The 6,432-nt window shown below is 30.4% G+C and overlaps 1 long non-coding RNA gene across 2 annotated transcripts in view; it reads left to right on the forward strand.

Annotated features, from left to right (window-relative positions):
- Positions 1-6,432, forward strand: part of LOC124419783 — a 34,737-nt gene that overhangs the window by 9,153 nt on the left and 19,152 nt on the right. The window lies entirely within an intron of this gene.

The raw sequence follows: 6,432 nt of genomic DNA on the forward strand, positions 1-6,432 counted from the left end.
TAGAATCGTTTGAAATCGTTTGGAACATATTCGATTTCAATCTCCAAAAATATAGACGATTGGATTCTATAAGAATAAAGTTGTTTGAAATTTACAAGAATATATAAATTGTAATTAAATAGAACACAGTCTCTTAAATAGATTTAAATTAACTGCAACATTCAGAGTAATATCATCTAATATCGACCAGAATCGTCTAGAATAGCGTCGAATTTAAATAACTACCTATTTAAAATTGAATAGAAACGGCTAGAATAAAGCCGAATGGAATAGACTAGAAAAGAGTCAAATGAAATCAAATAAAATAGTTTGGAATCGACTTGAACATATTCGTTTACAATCGGCTGAAATACAGTCGAGAACTTGTACTTACATAGAGCATTCTGTGGAAAATCTGATATGAACAGAGTAAACCCGGATAAGAAAATTATATATGATATACCTTACATCCATCGCAATTAAACCAATCCACTTCGCTCCAACACATTCATTGAGAGAAACATGCAACACACTCACTCTAGGTACACGGAAGAGTAATACCACCACAGCCAACCCGTAACATATGTAAAAACTTGACTCCAACTCATTTCCAACGCTAAGACCCATAGTCACTCTTCTGTATACATAGCTTATCCAGGTTTATGCACATTACTTTGCATACCAACAATTCTTTCCTCGAAATTAGGTTCAAATCTGCAGTCTACGTCTACCCCGAAGGGACCTTTCAAAGAACTAGAAAAAGACAAAGTTCGAAACTCTGCCCTGTAGACTACCGGTTCTCGTAGTACCAGATTATGTGGTTTTCTGGTTCGACCCCATGTCAAATCATTTTAAGGAAATACAAAAGAAAAGTATAATCATCCAGGGAAAGGATTCCAATAAAGTAATTTGGAATTATCTGAAATTAACATATTCTAGTCGGTTGGGATCTTCTAAAATATAATCGATTAAAATTGTCTGAAAAATAGGCAAGTCGATTGGTGTCGAATAGAGTCATCTAGAATAAAGTCGATTGAAATGGACTAAAATTACAACGTTTGAAATCAACTAGAATGTATTCAATATAAACGATCCAAATTTTTGCCTTAAATACCGTTATTTAAGGCAAAAATTTGGAAGAGATTAAAATGTATTCGATTAGAATAAGATCGTATTTTTTACTAAAACCTACATTTGAAGCCTTATTTGTTTATAATAAAAAAATAATTTGTGCAAAATTTCCTCATATTTTAGCACTCACTGTACATGCAACTGCATTGCATGCAACAAAACTTTAAAGCAATAGAAATGTTGTTGACTATATACACATTTCTATGTATGCATATATGCAACATAGATATTGTGTTACATACATCAACCATTTTGAAAAATTTTGAAATTTTTAGGTATCCAAATATATACAAACAAACACATAGACAGCAATGCATCATATACAAAAACAACATTAATGAGTGCATGGTCCATATCCTTATAGATATATAAGGGATACTGACTGGTAAAAATGTTATAGACAAATTCTATGTACACATACATATATACTTATGTATGTATTTATGTATATGTAAATTTTGTATATGTACTAAATACGATTTATTGCAATACCATACATAGTTGGTTTTTATGGGTCTGTTTGATATTTTAGTCATATTTTTTGCTGTTTTTACTTCTCTAGATATAAAACAAAGCCTGAATACTATTTTCTCGTTTTGATATTTTGTCATAGACTTTGTGATGTGCATAAAAATGCATTGCAATATTTCTTTTCCATCTACCATTATGTTGGAAAAATAGCAAAAACAAAAAAAGGATATTTCTAAAAATGCATTTATATTGCAGTTTTTTTTTTGCCAGCATCATCAACGTTTTTGCTGCTGTTGTTTAAACTATAAATTCATACATATTTAGTTTCTCTTTTTTTTCTGTTTGTACATACAAATATTTGGTTTTTTGTTGGTATACGTATGTATGTATTTTGTTCCTGAAACGTTAGTTGCATTTTATGGAATTACAAAATTTTTCAATTTATATGCAGATGCATGTTGACGCATAATAGACAAAATAATGCAACAAAAAATAAACTTTAATTTTTATAAAATGCTTTACGTTGTATTTGAAAATATGGTAAACTGAGAGGAAAAAAATTACAAACATACATATATAATATAAAAAAAAAACAATGTAAAATAATATTGTGTAAGTGTGAAACGCGAGCTTACTATTTTTTGGGAAAAATTTATATATCGAATATACAAATAAACAATACAGATATCGACCCGATTCGATTTGATATGCATACATTTTTTTAGAAACGACTAAAACTGAAGGAACTCTGCCCTGTGGGCTATCGGTTTTCGTAATACCAGATTCGATCCCATGTCAAATCATTCCAAGAAAATACCGAGGATGAATTTTATCATCACAATTTTATAGTCTCACTAAAGGAACTGATAGCACCTCCAGGATTGCAATTACACAAAGATAGGGGAAGATTTATAAAGATAAAATGCTTTCAGGGGAAACTAGAATAATGTCAATTGAAACGGACTAGAATCTAATCGTTTGGAATTATCTGAAATTAATATATAATCTAGTTGATTGGGAATTTCTAGAAAATAGTCGATTAAAATCGTCGGAAATGAACGATTTGAATGCTTAAACTTCATCAAAAATGACTAAAACTAAAGAAAATTCTTTTCGGTTCTATTTAAATCGAATCGACCAGAATTGATTCGAATTAATTGATTGAAGTAGAATGCAAGATTCCACTTGAATCCATTCGAATAGAGTGGATTCGAATCGATTGTTTGGGATTGTTTAGAACAGTAAAAGAAAATCGATTGGGATCTACTAAAATAGAACAGTTGCTGTAGTCTTAGAACATGTTTGATTAGAATTTACTACACAAAAGAAAAAGGATATATACACGACTGGTACCAAATTTACACCAAAGTGTTTTTATTTTTACAATAACATCTGTTTTCAAAATATATACAAACGAAGGATAACACGTTATACAACGTAACGTTGTCAACATGAAAACGTGTTGTCGTACGTTTGCATATAAAATTCGTATATTAGATTCGGCTAAAATAGAGCATATTAGAATCGTCTAGAAATAAGTTGATTATAGTCGACTAGAATAAAGTCTGTTGGAATTAACTAGATTGAATATATTTGAATCGACATGAACACCCTCCCCCCGGGGGTGTTTTCTTGATGGGTGTTACACCATGGTGTATTGTAATCCTGGCGTAGATAATTTGCCTGTAGTCTTCAGGGAATATAAATTGGTATTGACAATTTACTGCCTCGCTTAGTCCTTGCATAAAAGAGCACTGAAAAGAGGTCGAACCAGAACATCACATAATCTGTAACTACGGGTGGCCAGCAGGACTATGTCCTGGCTGGTCAGTTGGTTGAGGTTCCTTCGGAATCCACGTAGTAGCTGTGGTTGAAACCCAAATAGCGGGAAGAGAGTGCTTGGTTAAAAGAATATAATTTTCATGATACAGAGATGCTGGAGCGGTTGGATTTAAGCTGATAACGATTTTTTAATGCAAGTAGCATTCTATGGAAAGAATGGAGTAACTGATTGATTTGAAGGATCGAGTTAGTGCAGTGAAATCGACTGAAAAATATATAGTAGCGACTAGAATATAGTCGATTGGAGTCGACTAGAAAAGAGCAGACTAAAATCAACTAAAGTTGATTGAAGTCAGTTAAAATAAATTCTGTTAGAATCGACTGAAATATATTCGATTGATTACGATTTGAATAGAGTCTATTAGAATCGACTAAAGTAGAGTCAATTGAAATCGACTAGAATAGAGTCAATTGAACAGAGTCGATTGGAATCGACAAGAATAGAGTCGATTGGAATCGACTAGAATAGAGTCGATTGGAATCGACTAGAATAGAATCGATTGGAATCGACTAGAATAGAGTCGATTGGAATCGACTAGAAAAGAGTCGATTGGAATTGACTAGGAATGAGTGGATTGGAATTGACTAGAAAATAGTAAAATCGACTAGAATAGAAGTTGAAGTCGGCTAGAATAAAGTCTATTGGAATCGACTGAAAAATATTCGATTGATTACGATTTGAACAGAGTCGATTGGAATAGACTAAAGTAGAGTCGATTGAAATCGACTAGAATAGAGTAGATTAAAACCCACAGAATAGAGTCGATTGGAGTCGACTTGAATAGAGTTGATTGGAATCGACAAGAATAGAGACTATTGAAATCGACTAGAATAGAGACGATTGGAATCGGCTAGAATAGAATCGATTGGAATCGACTAGAATGGATTCGATTGGAATCGACAAGTATATAGTCGATTGGAATAGACTAGAATAGAGTCGATTGGAATCGACTAGAAAAGAGTGAATACGACTAGAATAGAATTGGTTAAAGTCGGCTAGAATAAGGTCTATTGAAATCGACTGAAAAATACTCGATTGGTGACGACTATGTCAGAGTCAATTAAAATAGAATATAGTCGACTTGAATATACTATTTTATAGACGATTAGAATAAAATAGTGCTAAAATAAATCGACAAAAAAGATATTTGGGTACGATTATGTCGACAGATTAAAATAGATTTGAAAAGATATTAAAAAAAATTCTTAAATTTTACTAAAAAATTCTCTTTTTAATTACAGTGTTTTTTGTAGGACTTATTGCATGTCACCTTTGTTTGCCAAATAACAGTTTTCGCAGTTGCAAAGTAATTCAATGAAAAAACAAAAACCAAATAATAATAAAAACGCATACACCTGCGGGTATTTGATTTGTTTTTAATGTTTTATTATATTTGAATATATTTGCATAACAAAATGCTTGTTTTAAATTTTCACTTTTTTTCTATACGTAAGTCTACTTATTAAATATTAATTTTGTGTTGAAATATTTAAAAATTATGAATGTAAAATAGTGAAAAATAAAATCATAATTTATTTTTACTCGCACTTAATAAAAGGTTTGCTAAATTAGTTGCTATACAAAGTGATTTTTTTGGAATTGTTTATACTCTGAGGTATTTTATGTGAATTTAAAATTTATTTTTTTTTTTTTTTGCTAGATTTTAGTGCTGATTATAAATAGACGAATAAATGATTGTTAAAATTCTACATTTTTTATTAAATATGCTAATTAAAGTGAAATAAAAAAATTTTAAGAATTTTATTTAAAAAGCCTATTCGATAAATATTTGGCTACTAAAAGTTCATATGAATATTCTGTCTAAATATATATGTATATGTATATATCGTATGCATATTGAATAATTTCTAAATTCACAAGAAAGCAAATTATGTACAGTTGAACTCATATTCAATTATGAATTTTTGTTTTTACAAAAAAAAAAAATTGCTTAAAAGAACATCCCCTTCCCCACCTTTGTGAATGTGTTAAATTTCGACTTAATATGCACATAAATAAATATAGCAGATACTATGCTTACATGCATACAAAAACTGAATTTTCAAACTACAAATGCAAAACAAAAGCTGAATAATTACAAACACTCCGAATCCCAGCCGTCATTCTTTCAAATCTTCTACGTTCTTCTGTCTCATGTTGATAGATGTCTGACAGTCACCTTTAAGTTGTAGGAATGGTATGTTGCAACAACACAACAAATTGCTGCAACATTCAAAATATCATGTAGCGTTTTTGTAACGTTTTATTTTGTTGTTTGTTGACTTTGCAATGAAAGCAAAGATGTGTATGAGAAATCGGTGTCTACTTATGTATACATACATATGTATATGCATATGAATATAAGTAAAAAAAATATACATAATCTGCAGTTCGCAGGGGAGATTTGGGTTCTCACAATACACCAACATGCTTTACTTGGATTATAAATGGACATTCTAATCAGCAATTGTTTACTTGTAAAGGAATAAGTAACAAGGAACTTCGATAGAAGATACAAAAATTTACAAGATTTTTAAGGAACACCAAAGCAAAAGCGGTACAAAGACTTCTTAAAGAACTCTTAGGTTAAATAGAACTAGAATGCACTCATATGTATACAAATATGCCTTCATATGAATGTAGACAGATTCATATTCATAAAAAGACTATATAAACATAAAAGTGTAAATGTAAATAGTTAGGTTTGTATGTTCATATGCATATGTATGAATAAAATAGCCATATGCAAGTATGAATTCTATATGTGTGTGTGCGTGTATGCATGTGTTTTGTCATAGCAACAAAACACATTCTACTGCAAGTATTCAGAATATAAAGAAATTACAAATACACTCAAAAGGGTGACCAAAAAAAAATTATAAATCTTTTTCAGAAATGTACACTAACTAACTTACTAACTAACTAACTAACTAACTAACTAACTAACTAACTAACTAACTAACTAACTAACTAACTAACTAACTAACTAACTAACTAACTAACTAACT

Source organism: Lucilia cuprina, chromosome 4 (genome assembly GCF_022045245.1).
Source record: "Lucilia cuprina isolate Lc7/37 chromosome 4, ASM2204524v1, whole genome shotgun sequence".
Taxonomy (NCBI): domain Eukaryota; kingdom Metazoa; phylum Arthropoda; class Insecta; order Diptera; family Calliphoridae; genus Lucilia; species Lucilia cuprina.